This window comes from Narcine bancroftii, chromosome 1 (genome assembly GCF_036971445.1).
Source record: "Narcine bancroftii isolate sNarBan1 chromosome 1, sNarBan1.hap1, whole genome shotgun sequence".
In the NCBI taxonomy this organism is placed as follows: domain Eukaryota; kingdom Metazoa; phylum Chordata; class Chondrichthyes; order Torpediniformes; family Narcinidae; genus Narcine; species Narcine bancroftii.
Genome location: NC_091469.1, coordinates 486,800,353 through 486,814,808, shown reverse-complemented (window position 1 = coordinate 486,814,808; position 14,456 = coordinate 486,800,353). Strand labels below are relative to the sequence as shown.

Here is a 14,456-nt window from a genome sequence, read left to right as displayed (position 1 = left end):
AAACGTATCTAACTGAAGTTGAACATAACAAATTAAAGAGAGACTGGGTAGGACACGTAGTGGCAGCATCCTATAATTCAAAAGCTAGAGGAGTAGCCATATTAGTTAACAAAAATGTACCAATCAAAGAAAGAGGAGGAAATAATAGATCCAGCAGGGAAGTATGTAATGATAAAGTGTCAGATATACTCAGAATTTTGGAATTTGTTCAATATATATGCACCTAACGAGGAGGATCAAAAGTTTAGTCAGGATATTTTTTGAAGATTGTAGATACACAAGGAAATATATTGATAGGAGGAGATTTTAACCTTATTTTGGATCCAATGTTGGATAAAACTGGACAAAAGACAAGTAAAAAGAATAAAGTAGCCAAATTTATGGTTAAATCAATGCAGGAAATTAAACTTATGGATATATGGAGAAGGCAACACCCAAGAGAGAAGGAATATTCATATTATTCGAGTAGGTATAAAACATATGTTTTTGTTGTCGGCCCATATTCATGCGAGAGTTAGGAAAACTGAGTATAAAGCTAGACTACTATCACCCTTGTTATTAGCAATAGAATTGGAGGACATCCCACCAAGAACATATAGATGGAGGTTAAACTCCATGCTACTTAAAAAGCAGGAGTTTTAGAGTTTATTGAGCACCAAATTAAAACTTATTTTGAAATAAACACAGAATCAGTGAAAGACAAATGTATATTATGGGATGCAATGAAAGCCTTCATTAGAGGGCAGATAATAAGTTATGTGACTAAGATGAAAAAGGATTACATCGGAAAATAGAGCAGTTGGAAAGGGAGATAGTAAGTACAGAAAAGGAACTAGTAAAAAGGGATGATATAACGAAAAAGAGAGAATTGGTGGACAAAAATTAAAATACGAAACATTACAAACGTATAAGGTGGAGAAGAACATAATGAAAACAAAGCAAAAGTATTACAAACTGGGAGAAAAAACACATAAAATATTAGCCTGGCAACTTCAAACAGAACAAGCTAAAAGAACTGTATTGGCATCAAGGAAAAAGGACAAACAAATTACATTTAACCCAAGAGAGATTAATGAAAACTTTAAGCTATTTTATGAACAATTACACCAAACTGAGAATGAGGGGAAAGATGATAAAATAGAAGAGTTTTTAGCTAAAATTGAACTGCCAAAATTGCAGGAAGAGCAACAAAACAAAATAATAAAACCATTTGAAATAGAGGAAGTACAGGATATATTAAAAAAGCTGCCAAACAATAAAACACCAGGAGAGGATGGTTTTCCAATAGAATTTTATAAAACATTTAAAGAGTTATTAATTCCTCCTCTCCTGGAAGTAATGAACCAGGTAGAAGAAACACAAAACTTGCCAGATTCATGTAAGATAGCAATAATTACAGTAATACCAAAGATGGGGAAGGATCCACTAACACCAGCATCATATAGACCAATATCTCTACTTAACTTAGATTATAAGATAATAGCAAAATTATTAGCAAACAGATTGGCCGATTGTGTACCAAAAATAGTAATACAAGATTAAACTGGATTTATTAAGAAAAAACGAATAGTGGATAATGTCTGTAAACTTATTAATCTAATTCATGCAGTTCAAGGAAATAAGCTGCCAACAGTGGCTGTTGCTTTAGACGCAGAAAAAGCCTTTGACAGAGTAGAGTGGAACTACTTGTTTAAAGTATTACAGGTTCAATCTACCAAAAAAATATATTAATTGGATTAAAGCATTGTATAATGGACCATTGGCGAAGGTAGCAGTAAATGGATATGTATCGAACCTATTTGAATTAAGTAGGTCAACTAGACAGGGATGTCTATTATCCCCCTCATTGTTCCCCCTCATTGTTTGCCTTAGAACCTTTGGCAGAACTAATAAGATTAGAAAATAAAATAAAAGGGATAAAAATAAAGGAGAAGGAGTATAAAATCAGCTTATTTGCAGATGACATCATAGTATACCTAACAGAACCTGAGATATCAATAAAAGAATTTCATAAGAAATTGAAAGAATATGGAGAAATATCGGGGTACAAGATTAACACAAAGAAAAGTGAAGTGATGCCAATGAGTAACGCAGATTATACAGAATTTAAAAAAGAATCACCATTTAAATGGCAAACACAAGCAATCCGATACCTAGGGATCAAGTTAGATAATAACTTAAGCCACTTGTACAAACTAAATTATCAGCCACTAATAAAGAAATTGCAGGAAGACAGAACATTGGAAAGAATTACCTCTAACGTTGATAGGGAGGGTAAACTGCATTAAAATGAACATGTTCCCAAGGATACAATACTTATTTCAAATGCTACCAATTCCCTTAACTGAAAAATTCTTTAAGGAGCTAAAGAGAATAATAAGGAAATTCTTGTGGAAACGGAGGAAACCGAGGGTAGCGTTAGATAAATTAATAGAGAGGTATAATCAAGGTGGTTTGCAGTTACCAAACTTTAGAAATTATTACAGAGCTGCACAATTAAGGTATTTATCAGATTTTTACCAGACAAGGGAAAAAATAGACTGGACTAAGATAGAACGAGATAAAATAGGGGAGAAGGTACCGGAACATATACTTTATAAGTGGGATGAAAAGTTGTTACAATATAAAAGTTCACCAGTATTGCACCATTTACTTAATATATGGAAGAAGATTCACTTAGAAAGGAAAAAAAAATGAATTACTAAATACCAAAATTATTATTGATGCAAAATCCACTAATCCCTTTTACAATAGATAACCTTTCCTTTAGAGAATGGAAGAGAAAAGGAATTCAAAGAATAAAAAATTGTTTTTTTGGGAAATAATTTATTAACATTTGAACATTTGAAGTACAAATATGGAATAATTCATGGTACAATGTTTGCATATCATCATCTGAAAGCTGATTTCAAGGATAAATTGGGAAAGAGACTGATAATTAAAAGATTTATAACCAACAAGTACATTAAGCTGCAAAATAAGGAAAATGATGAAATAAACTATAAACCTAAACAAAAGTGGGAAAAGGATTTAAACATAAAGATAAAAAATGAAACATGGGAAAAGTTATGTTCTGGAACTATGAAGAATACAATAAACACAAGGTTATGCATGATACAATATAATTGGTTATAACACAAGGTTATGCATGATACAATATAATTGGTTACACAGGGTATATAATCACTCCTCAAAAATTAAAAAAACGGGATCCAACATTATCAGATAGATGTTTTCGCTGTAAGAAGGAAATGGGAACAACAGTACATGCAATTTGGGCGTGTACGAAAGTGAATATGTTTTGGGAAAAACTAAATCAGATATTCTTCTTTGGCTTGGCTTCGCGGACGAAGATTTATGGAGGGGGTAAAAAGTCCACGTCAGCTACAGGCTCGTTTGTGGCTGACAGGTCCGATGCGGGACAGGCAGACACGATTGCAGCGGTTGCAGGGGAAAATTGGTTGGTTGGGGTTGGGTGTTGGGTTTTTCCTCCTTTGCCTTTTGTCAATGAGGTGGGCTCTGCGGTCTTCTTCAAAGGAGGTTGCTGCCCGCCAAACTGTGAGGCGCCAAGATGCACAGTTTGAGGCGTTATCAGCCCACTGGCGGTGGTCAATGTGGCAGGCACCAAGAGATTTCTTTAGGCAGTCCTTGTACCTTTTCTTTGGTGCACCTCTGTCACGGTGGCCAGTGGAGAGCTCGCCATATAACACGATCTTGGGAAGGCGATGGTCCTCCATTCTGGAGACGTGACCCATCCAGCGCAGCTGGATCTTCAGCAGCGTGGACTCGATGCTGTCGACCTCTGCCATCTCGAGTACTTCGACGTTAGGGATGTAAGCGCTCCAATGGATGTTGAGGATGGAGCGGAGACAACGCTGGTGGAAGCGTTCTAGGAGTCGTAGGTGGTGCCGGTAGAGGACCCATGATTCGGAGCCGAACAGGAGTGTGGGTATGACAACGGCTCTGGATACGCTTATCTTTGTGAGGTTTTTCAGTTGGTACATACCAAAAAATCGAGAGATATTTCTTCTAAGTAATATAAGAAGTAAGGAATTAGGCCTCAAGCTGGATGAAGCGCAAAAAAAGATTTATTATGATAGCCATAGCAGGAGCAAAAAGATGTATAATGTCAACTTGAAAATCGGAAGAGAGCCTGAGAGTACAGCAATGGTACATAGAAATGAATAAATGTATTCTATTGGAAAAAAAATAGTGTATAATTTAAAAAATAAAGTCACATTGTTTGAACAAATTTAGGAACCGTACATGGAACATAATAGAGAGGGCCTACCGCGGACCTCCACCCCCTAAAATGATAAGAAGACAAAACAACTAGATTCAGTGTGTAACAAATAGATGACGCATTTTTCTTGTTTATTTTCCTTTGTGTGAAGATATTTTATGTTTTTATTGTATTGTATATGTTGAATATTTATGGGTTTTGGAGGGGGGTGGGAAGAAGGGAGGGAGGGAAAGGGGAAAAAAGGGAGAAAATGCCACATTAATGAGAAATGTTTGTACATATTTTGGTTGATATGGTTCACAGTGTGAAAATTAAATATTTATTAAAACAAAAGAAAGGGGCCTCTGTCATCAAGGATGCTCACCACTCAGGCCATGCCCTTTTCTCACTGCTACCATCAGGAATAAGATACAGGAGCCTGAAGACGAACACCCAATGGTACAAAAACTGGCATGGTTAGCTTAACAGTTTGCGCAACGCTGTTACAATGCCAACAATCGTGACTGGGGTTCGAATGCCACGCTGTTTGCAAGGAGTTTGTACGTTCTCCCCGTGTCTGCGTGGGTTTTCCCCGGGGGCTCCAGTTTCCTCTCACTGTTTGAAATGTACCAGAGGTTGTAGGTTAATTGGGTGTCATGGGCTCATGGGCTGAAAAGGCCTGTTACTGTGCAGAAGGTCTAAAAGAAAAACAGCTTCTTCCCCTCTGCCATCCACAGACATTACCTCACTTTCTCTTCTTTGCGCTAATTTATTTATGTTTATATAGCGATATTTACACTGTGAGGCTGCCACAAAACAACAAATTTTGTGACATGTTTGTGACAATAAATTCTGATTCTGTAGGAAATAGAAATAGGAAGATTTGGCGGCAAATTCTAGAGATTGGAGCCTGGTAGCTCAAGTTGTGGCTATTGTGAGGTGATTAAAATCAGATATTCAGATCATCTTAAATAAAATTAACTACCAAAATCCCAAATGAAGCAGTGAAGGTTTATTCTTTATTAAAAGATTTTAGCAGAATCTGTCATCTCTGTTACTCCTCAAATGCATGTGAATGTTGACACTTTTACCTGTCAAACCCATAAACCCAAACCCATTTTTATCTCAGCATCCATTCTTAAACTGTTTTGTTACGCTCTTTGACTTTCTCAATGATCCAAAACCTCTGTTTAGTTTTATTGAAAGCGAACTGTCTGGCTGCTTTCTTGAAGTGGCCTGTTTGTTGAACAACTTCAACATTTTCCTGACCCTGAGCTGATCTCAAGGACCCACGTCCATTGCAGCAAATTTCATTCCATCGCTCTTTTCAGACTTGCAGAGTGTTTTCTGTATTCTTCACAGTTAAATTTCCAGCATCTGCAATTTTTTTGATTTTCGTTCATAATGAAATTATCTATTTTTGATATTCAAAATGTTGCTTCCAGCTTCCACAGTTTCTGAAAGATCCATTTCTGTCCCCTGCATTACAATAAGTCAAATAATGCAGGACATCGATAAAAGTACAAAATGTAAGGTATCGAACTGCATTCATAGGACAGAGAATATAGAACATAGGGCAACACAGTTAACGCAGCGCTGTTACAGCACCAGTGATCGGGACCATGTTTTGAATCCAGCGCTGTCTGTAAGGAGTTTGTATGTTCTCCCCGTGTCTGCATGGGTTTCCTCTGGATATTCCAGTTTCCTCCCACTGTTCAAAACGTATTGAGGGTTGTAGGTCAATCGGGGTAATTGGGCGGCCCGGGCTTGTGGGCCAAAAGGACCTATTAATTTTTAAAATAATTGAAAAGAACAGCACAGTGCAGGCCCTTCAGCCTACCAAAAAAAATAAATAAAATGCACCCTCTCTCCATCATAACCCTCTATTTTCCTTCCATCCATGTGTCTGTGTGAGAGTCTCTTAAATCCCCCTCATGTTTCAGCCTCCACCTCCATCCCTAGCAAGGCATTCCAGGCCCCCACAACACTCTGTGTCAAAAACAAATAACCCTGACGTCTCTCCTAAACTTTCCTCCCTTCACTTTGTCCTCTGATGTTTCCCAGCGTCCCCCGACTTCCTTCTTTACTCTTGATTTCTGTTCAGTGAAAATTGCCACATATTCTTTGTTGGTTTCCTGCCCCAGCTCATTCATTGCTTGATGTTTGTTGGCCTTTTATATCACAAATCCATTGGGCCACTAAAGCCTAACAGACCATCAGGTTATCTGAAATTGCCTTCTAATCCTTTAGTTCAAGTTCAAGTTTATTATCATCTGACTGTACTTATACAACCCGATGAAACAGCGTCTCTCCTGACCTGCTTTTGATGCTCCTGTACCTCTTTCTTGAAGCTTCAGTGTGCTGGATGAAAGGATCTTCTATAATTCCTTGAACCCTATTTAGACAATGCTCTTGGTGAATGTTGTCTACAGAGGAAAAGGAGACCCCAGTGATCCTCTCAGCCATTTTGATGATCCTCTGTATAGACGTCCAGTCCAATGTTTTGCAGCTACCATCCCACACAGTGATGCAGCCGGACAGGACACTCTCAATTGTGCTGTGAAATGTTGTCAAGATGGGAGGGAGAAGCCTTGTCCTCCTCAGCCTCCTCAGGAAATTTAGGCACTGCTGTGCCTTCCTGACTAATGAGTGGGTCTTGTGAGTCCAGGATAGCTCGTCCGTAATATGTACGCAAGGAACTTTGTGCTCTCCACATTGATATAGAATGGAGAATATTTGACCTTTGTCCTACTGAAGTCCACAATCATCTCCTTTGTCTTGTCCACATTGAGACTCAGGTTGTTGTTCTTGGACCATTTGAAGAGCCGCCCAACCTCCTCTTTCTAAGCCAACTCATCAGTATTGCCGATGAAGCAATATTCTGCAAATTTGATAATTACCCTCCAGGAGCAGAGGCTTCAGCTATCATTGCAGCTATAACTTTTCTCTGTGACTTGCAATTTCCTCAATGTTTTTGAAGATATAAATGATATTCGGCCCTTTCTGTGTTCATCTTTCCTGAACTCCTGGCTGGATCTCGCACCACCGCTATTTCACTGCGTATGTGTCATATCCTGCACCATTGAGAAGTGATTCTGGTTTCTCGATTTTAAAAACTGGCACTGTGTTAGTGTGTGTTCGTTTCTGCAGCCTTGTTCCATTCATGCAAAGGCCAGTTGTCTACTGTGGACAGCTCTGATTTGATTGACATTTCCAGAAAACAGTGTAGCATAATTCCTAGGAGATGTATCAACCAATACTGTGATATCTGAAGATATCAGCCTGCAGCTGACGTGGACATTTACCCCCTCCATAAATCTTCGTCCGCGAAGCCAAGCCAAAGAGAAAGAGAAGGTTAAACATTGTGAACAGTCTCCGGATAATGATAGGAAGAGCTTAACCTGAGGGTTTATAGATGTTTGGCCCTTGGTTTGCAATGGAATTTAAAGAGCTGCATGTGATTTCAACTTCTTAAACAACTATCAGACTAATCTGAAAGAATTAAACTGCAATCCCCTTTGTATCAGATGCACTGAAGTTATTCAGTTATTTCCTCAAGGTCATGTTGATACAGTATAACTGAAACATCTTAATTATTCAAGGTTGGATACATGAAGTGTGTTACACATGTCTGCAGCGGGCAAAATGGATTTGATAAGGAAGGGACACTTCCAATATTATGTACTTATATCTTCAACAGAACATCTTAATATGCCAGTCACCTCACTCGAATGTTGTCCTTTTCAAGAACTTGTCCAGAGATTTGAGCACATAATCCACATTGTCATTCCAGTGCTGCGATGGGGAAATGTGATACTGTCCAAGATGCTGTCTTTTCATTACAGAAAACATGAAACAGTACACACTTGCACAGGCTCCTTACCCCACAATGTCTGTGCCAATCTTAATACCATTCTAAACTAATTCTATCCGCCTGTACATGTTCCATATCCCTTGATTCACTGCCTTTTCAACGGGTGAGACTCCTAAACTATTTGATTGAGTTGTTTGTTTTCACGTGTACCAAGGTACAGTGAAACTTTCGCTCTGTCCGAAATCAATGACAGGGATCTCTCCCAGTAGCCAACCATTTCAATTCTGGACCCTCTCCCATGCTGACATGTCCGTCCATGGCCTCATTTAATATCCTACCAAGAACCACCCATAAATTGGAGGAACAATGCCTGATTTGCTGCCTGGGCACTCTCCAGCTGGATGACATTAACATCGACTTCTCCGGTTTCTGCTAGACTACTCTCCGATCTCCTTCCCTTCCCATTCCCTTTGTCTTCTTTCTTTCAGCTCTCCTCCCTCCCCCCCTTTCCTCTCCATTCACAGAGCCATCCCCCCTCCCCCTGCTTGCTGGTGTGTCCTCCCTCCCTTATCTACCTATTACCACCTGCCTGTGGGACTTTGCTCCTCCCCCTGCCATTTTGTTCAGGTGCCTGTCTACATTTTGCTCATACCTTGATGAAGGGCTTAAGCCCGAAATGATGGTTACATATCTTTGGCACTGTTTGACCTGCTGAGTTTCTCCAGCATTGTGTTTTTACTTCATTCATGGTGTCTGCAGACTCTCGTGTTTCACTCCAATGAAAGAGTTTTGTTTTGCATGCTATCCAGGCAAGTCAACTTGCACACAGGTAGTGTTATAACAACAAACAAAAAATAGAATAAGGAGTCAAAGTGCGCAGAGAAAAATGTAGCGAGAAGTACTGTTAAAACAAAAGTGCAAATCATCATCTTTTGCCAGTGAGAGATCTGTTTAAGAATCTAATAAAAGCAGGAAGGAAACTGTCTGTGCTTTCAAAAACATGATGGCTGCCCAGTGGAAGGGGGAGAAGTGAGTATGTCTGGGGTGCAATGGGTCCTTTAACATTTCAGCTGCTTTCCCGATACTCTATAGAAAGAAAGTTATGACCTTATGGAGGCTACAGAAGCATCGGACTGGAAGTCTACACAGAAGATTATCAAAACAGCCAAGATGATCACTGGAGTCTCCCTTTCCTCAACAGATGACATTCTCTTGGTGCATTGCTTATATCGGGCTCAAAAATGATGGAGCACCTTTTCCATCTAGTACACAGTATCCTTGGCCCAAAATATAACATAACATAATAACATAACAATTACAGCACGGAAACAGGCCATTAGGCCCTTCTAGTCCGCACCGAACCAAACACCCCTTTCTAGTCCCACCTCCCTGCACAATGCCCATAACCCTCCATCTTCTTCTCATCCATATACCTGTCCAACCTTTTCTTAAATAATACAATTGACTCCGCCGCCACTATTTCTCCCGGAAGATCATTCCACACGGCTACCACTCTCTGAGTAAAGAAGTTCCCCCTCATGTTACCTCTAAACCTCTGCCCCTTAATTCTTAACTCATGTCCTCTTGTTTTAATCTTTCCTCCTCTTAACGGAAATAGTCTATCCACATCCATTCTGTCTATCCCTTTCATAATCTTAAATACTTCTATCAAATCCCCTCTCAACCTTCTACGCTCCAAAGAATAAAGACCTAATCTGTCCAATCTCTCCCTACACTCTAGATGCTTAAACCCAGGTAACATTCTGGTAAACCTTCTCTGCACTCTCTCCACTCTGTTTATATCCTTCCTATAATTAGGCGACCAGAACTGCACACAGAACTCCAAATTAGGCCGCACCAACGTCTTATACAATCTCAACATCACTTCCCAACTCCAATATTCCATGCAATGATTGATAAAGGCCAGCATACTAAAAGCCTTCTTCACCACCCTATTCACGTGAGTTTCTACCTTCAGGGAACGATGTACCGTCACTCCTAAATCTTTCTGCTCTTCTGTATTCCTCAATGCTCTCCCATTTACCACGTATGTCCTATTCTGATTCTTCTTACCAAAATGAAGCACCTCACACTTATCAGCATTAAATTCCATCTGCCATTTTTCAGCCCACTTTTCTAAGCAGCCCAAATCCCTCTGCAATCCTTGAAAACCTTCTTCATTATCCACTATTCCACCTATCTTAGTATCGTCTGCATATTTACTAATCCAATTCACCACCCCATCATCTAGATCATTAATGTATATAACGAACAACAATGGGCCCAATACAGATCCTTGAGGCACACCACTGGTCACCGGCCTCCAACCTGACAGACAATTATCCACTACCACTCTCTGGCCTCTCCCTTTCAGCCAATGTTCAATCCATTTGACTATCTTAAAATTTATACCTAAAGACCGCACCTTCCTAACTAACCTTCCATGTGGTACCTTATCGAAGGCCTTACTGAAGTCCATATAGACAACATCCACTGTGCTACCCTCATCCACATTCCTAGTCACCTCTTCAAAAAATTCAATCAGATTGGTCAAACATGACCTTCCTCCCACAAATCCATGTTGAGTGCTCCTGATCAGACCCTGTCTATCCAGATGTTTATAAGTACTATCTCTAAGAATTTTCTCCATTAATTTACCTACCACAGACGTCAAACTTACAGGCCGATAGTTGCCAGGCTTCCTCCTTGAACCCTTTTTAAATAACGGAACTACATGCGCAATGCGCCAATCCTCCGGCGCTATCCCCATATCTAATGACATTTGGAAAATTACCGCCAGAGCCTCTGCTATTTCCTCCTTCACTTCTCTCAATGTCCTGGGGAAGATCCCGTCTGGTCCCGGAGACTTATCCACCTTTATATTCTTCAAAAGCCTTAAAACTACACCTTTTGTAATCTCTATATTCCCCATATTTACCCAATTTGCTTTTTTTATCTCACATCTCCCAATATCCTTCTCCTTAGTGAATACCGAAGAAAAGAAACTGTTCAATATCTCCCCCATTTCTCTAGGCTCCACACACAGTTTTCCGCTCTGATTTTCTAAGGGACCAATTTTGTCTCTAGCTTTCCTCTTACCATTAACATATTTGTAGAACTCTTTTGGATTAGTTTTCACCCTGTTTGCCATAGTTTTCTCGTACCTTCTTTTAGCTTTCCTAATTCCTCTCTTAAGATTCCTCTTACATTCAATGTATCTTTCAAACATCTCCTTAACTCCATGCTTCTTATATCTAATGTACGCCTCCCTTTTTCTTGGAACCAAGTTTCCACTATTCCTTGAAAACCACGGCTCTCTCAAACCTTTTGCCCCTCCTTTTAACCTAACAGGAACATAAAGCTTTTGCACTCTCAAAATCTGATCTTTAAAAGACTTCCATCTCTCTACTACATCCTGCCCATAAAACAAATTGTCCCAATGCACACCCTGCAAGTCCTTTCGCATCTCCTCAAATCTAGCTTTTCCCCAATCAAAAACCTCAATCCTTGGCCCTGATTTCTCTCTTTCCATAATGACATTGAAGCTGATGGCATTATGATCACTGGACCCGAAGTGCTCGCCAACACTAACCTCCGTCACTTGACCCATCCCATTTGCCAACAGTAGATCTAACACTGCTCCTTCTCTGGTCGGCACCTCTACATATTGTTGTAAAAAGCTATCTTGCACACATTTCACAAACTCTAACCCATCCAGTCCTTTCACAGAATGTGTTTCCCAATCTATATGTGGAAAATTAAAATCTCCCATAATTACAACCCTGTGCTTATCACAAATATCTACTATCTTCCTACAGATTTGCTCCTCTAGGTCTCGGTCCCCTCCGGGTGGTCTATAATACACCCCTACAAGTGTAACCTCTCCTTTCCTACTCCTCAGTTCCACCCAAATAGCCTCCGTGGATGTGCCCTCTAATCTATCCTTCCTAGGCACCGCTGTAATATTTTCCCTGACAAGCAATGCAACCCCACCTCCTCTTGCCCCTCCGACTCTATCACACCTAAAACAACGAAACCCAGGGATATTCAGTTGCCAATCACATCCCTCCTGCAACCATGTCTCACTAATCGCTACCACATCATACTTCCAAGTATCAATCCACACCTTCAGCTCATCCACCTTTTTTACAATACTCCTGGCATTAAAATATATGAATTTCAGAGATTTCCCAATTTTTAATCCCTGTTTTCCCTCATCTTTAATAACAACATTATTTACTTTTCCTGCCAATTGCCCTTCATCTTCTTCCAGAGCATTTCCCTTCTCTATCACCTGCCCATCCATATTCAAATACTTACTACAAACTTTCTTTGTTTGCATTCTAACCTTCTCCTTACTGCTCTGTACTATTTTGTTCCCTCCCCCCAATATAGATGGAGGTTGATTTGCGTGATGGATTGAGATGTGTTTACAAATCACTGCAGTTTCTTGATATCTTCCTTTCTATAGCCCCTTGATTATCTGTTATTTTTGGGATGTTTTTAGTGTAATCTATTGTGAACACTGATCCAGAATAATTATTTAGAATCTTTGCTGTTCTCAATTGTAAACAATAACATATTTTCCAATATTGCATTCCATATTCTACATTTCTCTGATCAAACCAAATTGTTCTCCATCTGTTTTCACTCCTTTCAATAGCAGTTTAACTTGTCAGGTCACTCATCTGAGTGCTGCTGGTACCATGTAACCCAATACTACCTGTTGCATGGCTGGGTGGTCAGCAACTAAACTGGCTCCCCCACCAGGCTTGCCTGGTGCGGAGGGTGGCTAGACACCCTGCAGGATGAAAAACAAGACCTGTCAAAGTGCAGATGAACCCTCTTGTTGGGTCAACAGCCATCTAGCAAACGCGTTCCGTGATGCGTGGAAAGGGTATCCCTTGCATCAAAGCTTGGTCTGGCCATTCATTGGAACAGAACTTCACCCAGTTGTCTTGAAGCTCACCATGCCACTGGATCTGGGAGGGGATGTCGAGAGAGTGGGTCTGGACCTGTGCAACCCCTACTCTCCTACATCCATTCACGCACACTCTGTTCCTTTCTGAGGAGTGGGGTATCCTTATATCAAACCCCACAAACTGACTGAAAGGAACCGTCATCATCCTATGGGATGGGTAGCCAGAAGAAGTTGTTTAAAACTAGAGGGCATTGATTTAATGTGAGAGAAAATGGTTCACATGGGGCACCTTTTTCACACAGAGGATGGTGGGTGTGTGGAACAATCAGCCAGAGGAAGTGGTGGAGATAGGGACAGTTACAAACACTTAAAAGATATTTAGACAAGTATGTGGATAGAAAAGGTTTCAAGGGAGGTGTCAAACACAGACAAATGAGGCTAGTTTAGGTCGATGGAAGAGATCTGTTTCCCTGCTGGAAAACTCTGTGACCATTCTGTTACAACATTTCAAGTTCAAGTTTACTATCCTCTGACTGTACATATGCGACCAGATGAAATAGTCTCTCTCCAGACGATGGTACACACACATACACACACAATAATCACAGATAATAATCACATATATACATAAGGATATAATTTTAAATAAATATATTTAAATTTTTTGGAATGATTTTGTATGTTACAGGATTCCATTCATCAGTCTCACAGCCTGTGGGTAGAAGCTATTTCCCAGCCTGGCAGTCCTGATTTTGATGCTCCTGTACCTCCTTCATGATTATAGTGGGCCAAGGATACTGTGTACTAGATGGAAAGGGTGCTCAATCATTTTTGAGCCCGATGTAAGCAATGCACCAAGAGAATGTCATCTGTAGAGGAAAGGGAGACTCCAGTGATCAACTTGACTGTTTTGATAATCCTCTGTGTAGACTTCCAGTCCGATGCTTCTGCAGCCTCCATAAGGTCATGACTTTCTTTCTATAGAGTTGAGCACAGAGTTCCCTTCTATCGCTTGTCTTGCCCCCTCCCGGGAAGTGAAATGTTAGAGGTATTATTACAACTGCTGTGCTTTTGCACATTTTCCTTCCCCCACAAAAGGTAAAATGACGGCTTCCACTTACCAGCAGATCACTTGCATTTCTGACGAATACCAAACCCATATGAATCTTGGGTTCCAACAGGTTGTCAGCCAGTTGGAACCCAACCACAGGAATAAACTCTGCATGAAGAAGATTAGTGTGCACGGTCCAGCAGCGAATTTATTTGTTTCTTGGGCTACAGCTCAGAGGGAGTGTGTGCTTGTGCCTTTGTGTGCGTGTGGGGTAGAAGCAAACACAGATGTCTTCCATTTCAATTGAGCAATTTTGCTTTTGTAAATTTCCTTCAGTTCCCCATGGAAAGGATTTAAGCAGGGTTGAAAGGATTTAGGCATTAAGACTAAGGTTTTTGTTCGAACTCAAGCTGTAGATCAGATCACAGCACTGCCAAGCCATATCTGC

The 14,456-nt window shown here is 40.2% G+C and overlaps 1 protein-coding gene and 1 long non-coding RNA gene across 5 annotated transcripts in view; one reads left to right on the top strand and one right to left on the bottom strand.

Annotated features, from left to right (window-relative positions):
* LOC138751953 (uncharacterized) overlaps positions 1–7,371 on the bottom strand; it is a 110,070-nt gene extending 102,699 nt beyond the window's left edge. The window contains exon 1 of the long non-coding RNA XR_011350286.1: positions 6,540–7,371. This is a non-coding gene — a long non-coding RNA (uncharacterized lncRNA). The remainder of the gene's footprint in view (positions 1–6,539) is intronic.
* arhgap39 (Rho GTPase activating protein 39) overlaps positions 1–14,456 on the top strand; it is a 579,720-nt gene that overhangs the window by 296,712 nt on the left and 268,552 nt on the right. The window lies entirely within an intron of this gene.